Here is a 12,994-nt window from a genome sequence, read left to right as displayed (position 1 = left end):
AGGCTAAACCCACCATTTTAATAATTCTTTCCAAAGACAAAAATCCATTAATAAGCGAAACATGTCAACAACTTAATTAAATATTTCATAGCCAATGTAAAGTTATGCAGTGTTAAATTTTATTTTTTATGGTATCACATTCACTACTGATATGCTACACAACAGATAATACATTCTGAATTTTTCTTTGTTTATTAACAAGCCCTTGTAATTAACTTCCTTTTAAATCATAAGTATGATACTATTTTAATTTCCCTCACATTCTCTACCCTATCATTTGGAATCACATTAAGCTGACTCTTAGCAGGCCACCTGGTGTAATTCTATGACATTGAAGTGAGCTGTTCTGGTATGCAGGAAACACTGATAGTCTTCTGTGCTGAAATCCATTTCTCTAACTGATGACAGAACTGGGGGAAATTAATTTTTGCTATTCATAAATACCTGACAAGTTTAATGTAAATGTTTTGAAAAAGACCTCAGCATATGCTGCACATACATTACATATGCAGCAGTGCACCGGAATATTGTATTTCCAAGCCATTCAATTCCTACATCACTATTGCTGAAACTGTTGACATTTCTCAAATTACTCCCATATTGTAATTTTCTCCATACACAAATAAACAACAACAGAGGCCACCATGAAGCCTTTCAGTCACTAAAAATCATTAGATATTTAGGACAATTTGTTTGATAGAAACGCCACAAAGAATATGTATGGTACCTTGCCCAATAAATTAATGAGGAATGAATTGCTTATTTATACGTGATCAGAGACCAGAGGGAATTCTATTACAAACCTACATGACCAAGAACACTTTTGCATGAAATACAGAATATTTCATATTCCTAAAGCCGTATCAGCAGCCATAACGTGATCGCCAACCGTCCATCCCAACCGCTGTCTACAAAAAGAATAAAAATTACTCTAATCTTACCAGTGAAAGCAGATTTGCAAAGGTCTCCTCAACATACAAATTTATTTAACCACCTGAAACCTAAACAAAGAACCGTTACACAGGACAGGTGGGAAAACTGACACTTCTTGTTTTCCATATATATGCAAACAACATGGACATCGATGAAAAGAAAGGATTTAGAAGTCAGAAAAGAACAAAATGGGGCATTATAGGAGAGGGACTCAACTACTTAACTGTTTTTATGTCAAAATATACACTTTTTCACTATTTGTTGTGAGATCTACTGGATTTCCTTTTAAACCCTATATGCCAAAATACCTTTATTTACAAACACTGAATACAAGACACTTAAATTTTCCTAAAACTAAAGCCAACATTTTTTTTTATGATACAAACTACTATTCTAATTTTATACATAAAAAAAAAAAAAGAATTTTACTGAGTGTGAAAATTCATTAGCTGTGTATCTTTGTGCGTATGCCTGTATGTCAGTGTGTTTTTTGTTTTTTTTTTTTTTAATTTGGACATGTGTGCTACCTGGTACCAAACAAAACAGCAGCAGTGCCCAAAACAATCAATACATGACGATGATCTCCAAATTATAGTCACACAAAAATAAGAAATATATTAATAGCCAGCAAATAGGATTTACGACTAGAGACCCAAAAATCTAATGCAATCCTGATTTTAAGGCAAAGACTCCATACATATTAAGTGTGTAAAAAAAAATATTTAAAAATCACCCTGTTTCTGTATCTTGTCTAAACTCTAAATAATTGTTAAATATATCCAAAACCCTGAAACAGCAAATAGCAGTACAACTAAAGATAAGACGGAAGACAAGAGTACATAGATGAAAACCACATATTTCAATTAAATAGAAAGAAAAGTCCTGTAAGAAAGATCAAGTATTACTTTACAGAATAATTTCTCAAGGTAACACCCAGTACATGGAATATTTTAAAATGTACTTTAGCAGTCTATTTTAATAGACTATAGCCTAATAGTCCCTCAGTATTAAAGTATAACAAGAATATGAGATTCTTAATTTTCTATCACATTACTCTTGCGAACGATCTTCCTTTTACAAGGAAAATTATAAAATACTTCAGGATTTGAAGAAAATTCTGGATTATTTTACAAGTGCTCTATCTAGAGGAAAAAATGCCTCTGGAGATGAAGATGCTGCTTTCCTAATTTAGAGCCTGTGAAAGTGCTATTAAACCTGTAAACCACTTTACATTTATGTTAAGTGAGTACAATTGAAGTAACTAAAGTACAATTTCAGACCAAGAGTTTTTGGAGAAAATAATACAGCTTCCCTTCAGTGCAATTTATAGCATGTTTTCAGTAAGAGATGAAATAATGTCATTTCACTCCATCCAGAGCTGTTTTGTGATACTTGCAATTGGTTGTCAGTCAAAGGGAATCTAAAGACAGGACAGTTTCTGGTGATAATATTCTGTGTAAAGTGGCTTAATAAAGGTTTGTGCCATACAGAGTGTACTTTGAATCACCCCAAGCCAAATGCTATTTTATAAGCATTTTGTACAACTTTTCAATTACTTAAACATAGGTGCATGTATTTTTAATAATATGTTTTCTCTGTTTCACTTGCAAAACCAAGAAAAAATATTTAAACTCCAAATATTCAAATATTTCGAATAACCACAGAGAAACCAATTTTCTTGTGTCATATTTGTATCACATAGCTTAAAGAATTTGGCTCTAAAGCAATTAAATCAGGTCAAGGAGAATCAGCCCACACTTATTCTTGAACAGACAGAGCTGCAACCAAAGCTAACGATGGCTGAAAAACAGTCAGCAACTTGCTCTTATCATTGGAAAATAAAAAATTGCTGGATAGGCAAAAGCAGGCACAACCTGGCTTCTCTTGAAGGGATTTGTACTAAGCTATTTGTGCAAAACTGCCTTATTGCCTGGAGTATTAGGAGGTCCAATGCCTCTCAGAAAATTATGACTTTTCATGCCTGCACACTAACTAGGTGCAGTCAGAGCAGGCAGAAGGAATATGCCTATCAATTCCAGGAAAAGCTTGATACTCTCAGGTTTTACTAAAATCTCTTTCCTAGGCAAAAAAAGAGGGCCCTTTCAAAGGAAAGGCAGAATATCCCATCAATCCATATTCTCAGGAATATAGAATCATAGAATCATTTGGGTTGGAAAAGACGTTTAAGATCATCAAGTCCAACCATTCACCTAGCACTGCCAAGTCCACCACGAAATCATGTCCCTAAGCACCACAATACGTATACTCGAAGCAAACTCTGACAGTCCCCACTGGCTGCTGTAGGGCAATGCTGCTAAAATGCCACTCTTGAGCAAAGGCTGAACTAGAACACCGCGCGCTAGTGGGGAACCAGAAGTCAAATTGGCACATACATTTCTGATTTTCATTGAGGGAGGTTATCTTCAGCATGGGAATATATATTCACAACCATGTAAATAACACAGTGAAGTTTTTTTACTGTATGATTTCGTATTATTTTAATAGGTATTTTGAAATGTTATTAATTACTCATGAAGAAGGAAATTATCAAAGAACTGCACAACTGTCATCAAGGCAGGTAAGCATTGCCAGATGTACTCCATGGGGCAGTTAAGCGACTTCTACAAATGATTGTAATAAATGAAATATCTGCCTTTCAGGAAAAAGATTTCTGTTTGTTAGCTTTTTTTTTTCCTCCTTGCACACAAACATCATATCTGAAAAAGCGCTATTCAACAATAAACCAATTTAACTCACTAAACCTGCAAAAATCTACTACTAAACTGAAACAGTTTATCATAGGGTCAAGAGAACAGTAGAAGAATACTCAGTTTTTGCAATAGAAGCAAGATCTTACTGAATTTTGTAGTTATCAAATCTTCAACAGGTTCAACGGCCAAAGCTCATTTAGATTTTACTCTGATCTCAGAAGCTGAGAGAGGTCCTTTGTGTTACTCCTCCCTCCTGACAATCATAAAGAATTTTCTGGTGTATCTTTTCCACTTGTAACATCCCCACTTTTTTTCTTGGCTCTGTTTTCTCTTTTGGTTTCTCACTTGGCTTCAAACCACCAGGCTCCTATGAAACCCACCCACTAGGGAAGGATAAATATTTCATTGCTTAACAATTATATCCACTGGCTTATCTGATTCAGATTAATAATGTGGCATGAATATCTATAAACCTTCAGCCAGCTGATTTAAATGATAGACAACTTAATCATCCTAACTATTTAAAACCATTAAAAGTTTTTCATACTCATCCTTGTTATATTATCAAGAAAATTACTACACAAAAGAAAAAACAGCATACTCATATACAAAAATATTCAAAACAATAATAAAATATTAATCTTATTTAAAACAAAAATGCTAATAACAGTGCATTTCCCCAAGTATTATATATCACTACTTGCATTTCCATTCAGTGTTCTACACAAAAAAAACTCGTGGTTTGTCTTCTGAACTACTACATGTTCTAGGAATATATTACCATTTGCACAGTCTCTGTATGGACTTACTTGATATATTTCATCTGAGCATATTTGAGATCACTAAGGGTTATATATCAGAAATAGAACAACCCAATCAGACAGGTGAGGATATACATCCTTTAGATTTTGTTATATGTTACTGTTAAAAGAAACAAAACCGTACCAAATCCACACCTTACTGAGGTCTATGAGATTATGAGAAGGGACGTCATTGTGGTTTTTTAAGATTGTTTTAAACACAAGATCATAAATGTTAGCAATGTTTATAATTAAAGCACTAGTGGAGAACCAGATTTCTGATATCGTAACAGTCATGCTGGAAATAAGCTTTAACAACTATAATGTGCTTTTCAAGAATTTCTGAAAATAGCAGGATCATTTCTTCAAAGCATGGCATTTAGCGACTACAGCAAAGCCTATACAACAAATTTCAAAAGAGTGATGCAAATAAATCAATGCCCCGACCAAGTTTGAATAAAATAAAAATAACAAAGAAACAAAACCCAAAAATCAACTGGTAGTATGTAGACAAATTAAAAATAACTTCAGTTTGAAAACAAATTAGCATAACTTTATGTTCATGTTTTATGAAAAATACAATCTTTTTGTTATCAAATTAATCCCATCAATTCTATTAACTCCTAGGCAAGTCATGAGATACACCTTTTCTTCTTAGTTGATTAAGGTATTCTATCACAACTGTGTTCTTCAGAAAAGTTGCACTGAAATTAAGACTTCTGTTCTGCTTTTCCCACCAACTGATTCAACAACATGTAGAATCATGGTCCCCAGACAAGAGATAAGAAAGCAACATCACTGACTTCTCTAGAAACCATCCAGCGGTGCAATGAGTAACCACCACACCTTTCTCATTACCTTTCACCTGTCTGTGGTCAGATGCCAGAATAGTCTACTCAAAACTGATTTCAGCCCATTCTCATTACAGCTAAGAGACTGGAGTAAAGTGAGTTGTGCCTCTTTGTACTTCACATGACCCTCTCTCTACCCCCAATTTTCTGGGGAAGCTCCCTTCTCTTAAAAGACGGAGCACAGTCCTTTTGGGCTTTCAAAAGCATGGGCCCTTATCAAACAAACTTATCAGAAAAGAGGAAATGCCCTCACATACATTGCAGCTGGTGAAAGTGAGAAAGAAAGGGTACGAACTCTTAATAAATTTTATGAATGGAAAGTTACTATTGGCATCCAAGAGGGACCTGAGTTAGAGCCAGGCAGTCTAAGATCCTCATGACAAGAATTTTCAATATAGCAATGAACCACATAATATGAAATACATTAGGGTCTCTGAAAAATCGCTTCATGCGGTATCCCCAGAGAGGTATCCCACACAGCTCTGATACCTGTACCTGTACTCCGGTATCAGTATTCATTAAAATATCTGCTTAGTCAGACAAATGCATTCCACCTAACTCAAGTATTCTCCATGTTATTTATTTTTTAAGCCAATTCTCTCCATCAATGTGAACTGCATCTTCAGCTCTTGACAACTGCAAAGACCTGATGATTGTCCATCACGGGATTTCAAACTGATCTCCCGGGAAGGTGAGTCTCCTGGCTCTGACTTTAACCTCTGCGCCTCAGTCATCATGCAGACATGTAATAACTAGTCATTTCAGAAAACTGTTTTTGACTGTTTCTTTTGCCAAGCATCAGCAGATTTTCTGAACCACAGAAGCTTTGCTGTAAACTCTGCAGGAGAAGTACCCGCCTACTTGTATGCCACATGCTTAAACCACCAACCATCACCTCACCTGAGCCTCCCCTTCCTCTGTGCACTTCAGTCTTGAGCTCTCAAACTGAGGATTAATAGTGACTTTCTAGGATAACCTGACAACTCACAGTGGACCAACTGCCCAACATTTTGCCTGCACATAAACACCCTCAATGTCTGTGATTCCTTCACACAATTCTAAAGGAAGGAGTAAATAAACACAAACCAGAGGTGGGCTCCCTACTCTAGCACGGGAATGGAAAGACCGTATTTAACTGCTGTCGATGGTCATCGAACATAGCATAAACAGATGGAATGCCCTCCTACCACCAAGCCTCAATATTGCAGCCTCTTTGAATATTTTCTACAGTTAGCCAAAAACATATACTTTCTACTTAGCCAAACAAAATTTAGTATATTGCAAATTTTGTGGAACAAAAATAGTATAAATTACATAAAAGCCTACACAGTAACTCTTACTTTTGTCTGAGGTTTGGCAGCACCTTTCCAATACAAATAATAATACACTCAGTACCTTTTTCATTTCCATCTATTACAAAGAATTGTTATGTAACTGCAAAAACCTGCTCACAAAATCAGAGAAAAATGTTTCTGCCTTATCACTGGCCATAAATAACAGGGGAAAAAAAGGCAACCTATGAAGAAACACAGAAAATCTAGAGAAAGGAAAAAGATAATATTCTTCTCATAATGGACTCTTAAACTATTTTTTTTTTTTTTGAGCTTTGCTAAAAAAACACAAACCTTTCACCTGGGAAGAACATGGGATTCTCCTTTTCTCTCTTACACATATATATGCACTGACACAAAGAAATAGGTGAAACCCTAACTCTGGATGTAGCTAATGCAGGTGTAGACGTTTATTTGAATGCAACTGTTATCTAGACCTCCATAATAGCCAAAATTCAAAAGCAAGACCTCCTTAAATTCATACAATGTATGAAAATTAATGGATTAACATTTCTATAATGTTCTGTTGCTCTACCTGGTTTAGAACAATAGAGCTATAATATCTAACTCTTAAAATACCAGCATCCCAAAGAAAGTTTCACAGTAATATAATAGCATTGTATGTATAATACAATAGATAACATCCAATCATATTTGCTGGCATTACCAAGTATTTTTTAAATGATTGATTACTTTATAATAAAAGGTATACCCGCTGCTCAGTAGCTGTGTATGTTTACCCTCACAAAACAAATTTTTGTTGATAATTTACTGTGCTGTGTGTTGGTGCCTTGAACAAAACAAGCAGAAGGGATGCTCTGCATTGCTGTAGAACACAATTCATTTAGGCAACTGAATTACACTTCCACAAAAGAGAAGCCACACTCTCTTTTTGAGAAGAAAAGCTCTTCTAAGAAGTTTTACTAAAAACTTGTGGAATATCACTTCTAAAAATATTTGACATTAAAGGCATATTGGAAACATGATGGTAGAGAGGAAAGACAATGTGGTCTCATTAATAGCAGAGTACAGGCCATACAGGAATAATAAAGAAGGCTTTGCCACCATTGGACAAACTGTAAAAGCAAAGCAAAAACTTTCCAACGTATCAGAAACTTTGCCAAGAGATTGCAACACCAACAGAAAAACAGTATAGAAATTCATTAGTAAAGGGAAGTAAGACCATACAGAGAAACTATATGAATTAGCTGCAGAATACACAGGCAACACTAACAGTACCAAGTCCCATGGATCAAATGGTATTCACTCAGGAATGCTAAAGGAATTCGAGGATCAAACAGTGGAAACCGTGGTGTGCAACTTTTCACTTAAATCTGTCTTTTTATGTGAGGATTGGTAATGTGGACATATGCCTAAATATGATTTCAGGAAAGAACCACTGCTCTTCTACAAAGAGAAGTGCTGCCTCACAAACTTCTATTGGAGGCAACAAGCCTGGAATAAGAGATATTCAGTTGATACAGTCTAGCTGCATTTCCAAAAGATATTTGATAACATTTCTGAAATAAGAGCTCCGGTTTTCATGTAGATTAAAAGACAAAAAGTATTATCAGATACAAAATACAAAATGAAGTAAATTGACAGTTTCTAGAGTGATGGGAAGTCACCAATATAATACTTCTGGAGTCTGCCCTAGGATGCTGGAAAAGTTGTTGAAAATGCAGGTGAAGCTAGGTTACTCACAGTAATACATACAACTTCCAACTGAAAAATAACAGAATTACAAGAGGGGACTAAAGAAACTGAGACATTAATGGACATTAAAATCAACATCAAAAATACAATGCAAACAAATGTAAAGCAACCCACAAAGCAAGAACCGTCCTAAATCCACAAATAAACAATTGGTGCAGAGCTGGCCATTGCAAGATCATGAGGTTAAAATAGCTAGTACTGTACAACACTGAGTAGCAGACAAAAAAAACCCACCCAAAAAACAACAAACAACCCAAACAGAAAAGAAAGAAAGAATTATTAGGAAAGCAAAAGGGAAAATACAGGGTATCATTATGTCACTCTATAAACCCATAATGAGCTCGCATCTCGACAACTATAGCAATCCTGAGCAACCCTTTCAAAAAAGTATAGAGTAGCGTCAGAAAAACATACAAGGGCAACAAGAACAACCAAAGGTCTTAATATGAGAAACAAACGGGTAGACAAAGACAGTTATTGTGATGCTCACAGTTATATTGTAGGGTACTAGAATAGTGTTGCTACAACTAAGTGTTACTATGTTGCTGTAAATATCTTACACTGTTAAAAACACTCCAGTCAGAAGAACAGGTTTAGAGTATCAAAATGCCATGCTCTATTAGATAGAAAGATGAGAAAGAAATTGTAGACCTGTGAAAAATACATGAAGTTTTGACATCATAAACAGAAAATCCAAACTGGGTCCCAGTACTTCAATATTTTTCATTAAGGGCATTTACATATTTGTGATATGGATGATAGACAATTTATCAATTACCAAAACACAATTGATCTAAACATTATTTTTATTTTCTCCTTGCAGTACCACAAAGTCATTAACCAGTGCCTACACCAGGTGTTTTACACATGACAAAAAGACAGGTCATACCCAAGGAGCTAAATTCACAATATGCTACTATTAAAGAAACCCAAAGAGCCAACCTATATCATTAGCCACATTACAGACTTTAAAGGTATTAATATTAAACATGAAAACCTACTTCTGGATAAAAATAAAATAATTAAATATTTCATTTCTTTACCCAGATTTGCTCTACCCAGCTTCTTTTTATTTTGTTTAAAAAAAACATAACCCAAAAGGTTCTGTATTAAACGAGCTCAGTAACTGTTTTTGAAACCCTCAACCTGTAATTCAGACAGAAAATTTTAAATATTCTAGAATGAAGAATACTGGCAAAACATGGAAGTCTCTAGGTCACATCCTTTTCTTAATGGATATAGTATTCTATCTAATTTCCTGTGGGAGTCTGCAGCACTGTATTTGTGGTCCAGTTAGACATAAGGATAAAACAAAACAAAATATCTGAACAGCTTATACATTGCAGTGTGGCCAAGATCAAAATGATACCCATGAGTAATTTGCTTGCTAACCGATTTGTACTTTTCCTAGCCAAAGCAATGATGCTAATACATCAGCAGTAACAAAATGTTCTTTTTTTCTCTTCCACCTATATAGCTTATTTTGATAATCTTGCACTGTAACTAAACATTTGTTTGCCTAATAAACTTCTGGTTGCAGCCAGGCAGCATAGTGTGTAGTAAACTGGGATATAGTAAAAGGGGGGGAAAAAAAAAAACACCAAAGAAAAATTTCCCAAAATCTACAGTAAGAAGAATGTCCATACTTGCATCCTAAGATTAATATCAAAAACCTCACCTAATTACACATCCAGGATTTCAAAGAAACAGAGAACACCACTACATGTAAGTGACTGAAAGTTTACGTTTTTATGACCTATCTTGTTGTGCACAACACCTCTTGCGCGCACTGCTGACATCCAGGAGTGAGCCCTAAGGGAGTTGTTCTAAGTGAGGGTTTCTGTATGTCTCATTGAATAGGAATACAAGCTGACAGAAAAATAACTCAAAATTGCTATAAAATTATGTACCTCCAAATGCACAAGCAAATGACATGCACTTCAATGTAACTCATTTCTTCTCATTTTGTAGTAAGTTAAAACATACTTAAGGTTTGTATAAAATGTATGAAAAAATGCTACTTGTTTTAAGAATGAAATTATGAAGTTTAAAATCCTTGATCTTGATTAATCAAAAGGTGCTATTCCTAAATTATGTCATTTGGCTTGTTAAAAAATTTTTGATCTAAGGATTTTTTTTTTTTAATTGAAGTAATGGATGAAAATATTAAAATTCTTTGTTTAGGACTTGTGTCTTCTTGGCACAGAATTGCACTGGAAAGTTGTCACAATGGGATTTGACTACTCCCCATCATCCTTCACATGGAATGAGATTTTCTACACAGTAGCTGCTATGCAGAGAGCTAGACCCAGAGCCCATCTACAACATGACTTCACCAGTAGCTACACATTCTTTGCAAGGTAAAAACACTACATAGCTCCAAGGCACAGGAACTCTTCAACTCTCCAGTGCATGGGGTAGAGTGGAAGACTAGAGCAGTCTTTCTCCAGGAAGACCTGCCATCTGCAATTGTGGGCATCATTTGAAAACTAGCAAGATTCCATCCTTGGTTTCTACAGTTCCACCCATCATCTCTGAAGTGTTACAAACATTGCTGACACTCATTCTAAAAAAAAAAAATCAAGGATGACCTCTATTTTAATATAAATTGATTTTTCCTATACAGTCAAGTACAGCCAGCCACCCAGATAACTGGTCAGTAGTCACACCACAGCAGTTTAAATGGAGAACATACAGGGCTGGCAGCACAGGAGTATGAGAACAGCAGCTACCTAAGACTTGGCAAGTGTGTACCTCACCTGCAGACAACATAGGACTAACGCATCCCACTGACTGCAAGCCAAAAAAGTTTTGATGTAGCAATGGTCTTCTAAGCGTATAACAGAAAAGCACATAGATCGTGTCATATGGGAATATCAACGAATGATGGCACAGACATGAAACCTAGTTATTTACTTCTCGTGTTCTCCCAAACAGAACTGACTGCCTCATGTTAGAGGCTGAGTCTGTTTAAATCAATTTATTTCTGTTAGCCCCTGTTTTGAGTTTCTGAAAACACTTCCAACACACTTGTGTGGGGCAATTGATCCAGAGAAAGTAGATGCAGAGGCAGAGAAAGGTAACAATCTTCTAGAATAAAGGAAAGACCAAACACAAGGCAGGAAGCAGCTTAGGCTGACACAGTCTAAATAACATTTATTTTCTAAGAGTAGCATCAAGAGAGAGGATCTTTCAGCAGTGAGTGCATGGTTTTTGCCTCAGGGAAGCGAGTGTTTCATTTGATTCCAGACTTGTGACCAGTCCCGTCAATAGAACTTCTGCCTCCTCCCACTTCATAATTTAATTCCCTCCCAAATTTAACCCCAGAGAATACTGTCACAATGAAATTCACTTCTTAGTGGAATAACTACAGACAGGCATCTTCAGCTGTAATTAAGTTTTCCACCAATCACCACTGCTTTCCATCTCATCTGCCTAACAACCAGGAAAACGATGCCATATAGGCTCTGGAAATACACATTTACAGTTATTAAATCATTCACAGTTATTGCATTAGAAAAAAAAAAAAAAGCTATTTACTGAATCACCAGCAACACAACTACAGCACCCACTGAAACTTTGCTAGACCATCATCCAACATATGTCAGCATCTTCTAAGTCCCTCCTAAGGAACAGATTCTTGCTAATTTTAAATAGCATAGGTACTACTACTGTATTTTATATACGTGAATTTTCACCATCTATATCAAATGATTTGCACACAGCTCCTTTGAAAGCCTAAAAACACAATCTGTTTTGCAATGTCTTTAGAGAAATTAGATGCGTCAGATGCTGAAAAATACTCAATGTGTTATAACTCAAGATGTGGCTTGTGTTAGTCAGTAATATAGGTGTATATATGACCTTTATTGTAGGCAGAGATTGGTTAAACTAACAATAAAATAATTTAGGACTAGGAAAATTCGTATCGTGAACTAAAGCAGGCAAAATGGAAAGAAAAATTAATGAGAAAGGCTATGAGAAGTCCTGTTAGAAAAGCCTTGCACATGTACAAGCAAAAAGGTGAAATATAGACAAAAAGTAATCAGATTGCAACCAGGAAATGAAAAAGAAGATACAGAAGACAGAAAACACCCTTTCCTTCAGAGCCACCAGATGATTTATTGGCTGTTTAACAACAAAGGAATTAACTCTACTTCAGGCTGAATGAACCCACAACTTCCAGAACATTTCTACAGCAATTTAAACTTTACAGACCCTGTGATCAATGTATAATTGGCAACTTTTAATTCGTTACATATGGGAAGTCTGGAAACCAACACATCTACATCTTCAAAACTTGGCATTCTTCAAAATAAAGCAAAAAGTCTATGATGCATAGCCTCAAGAGATCGCTAAATTTACTGAGAAGATTCAATCCAGCTAACCTAAAAAGAACTTATACCCCAAAAGGGATGCTTCTGTGAGAGCAGATCACCTCTTTGAGCAAGCCACCAAGTGTCATTTTCTTTCTTATCACAAAAAAAATCTCACTGAACTTACCCTCCTCCTTGTTCTGTGTGATATCTATTGAAACCTATTTGGAAAATAATTTAAAAATAAGAACTTAAACTTTAGGAACATGACATCTTCCAATTTTTCCCAGTGTTAACTGCAAAACTTTACACAATCAGAGTGATAAATTTTCCCTA

At 35.5% G+C, this 12,994-nt stretch overlaps 1 protein-coding gene across 1 annotated transcript in view; it reads right to left on the bottom strand.

The window, feature by feature from the left end:
- The window catches only part of CAMKMT (calmodulin-lysine N-methyltransferase), a 219,095-nt gene that overhangs the window by 124,825 nt on the left and 81,276 nt on the right, over nucleotides 1–12,994 (bottom strand). The gene's annotated exons all lie outside the window — the stretch shown is intronic.

Source organism: Charadrius vociferus, unplaced genomic scaffold (assembly GCF_000708025.1).
Source record: "Charadrius vociferus isolate BGI_N301 unplaced genomic scaffold, ASM70802v2 scaffold192, whole genome shotgun sequence".
NCBI classification, from domain to species: Eukaryota; Metazoa; Chordata; class Aves; order Charadriiformes; family Charadriidae; genus Charadrius; species Charadrius vociferus.
This window is presented reverse-complemented; position numbering and strand designations above follow the sequence as displayed.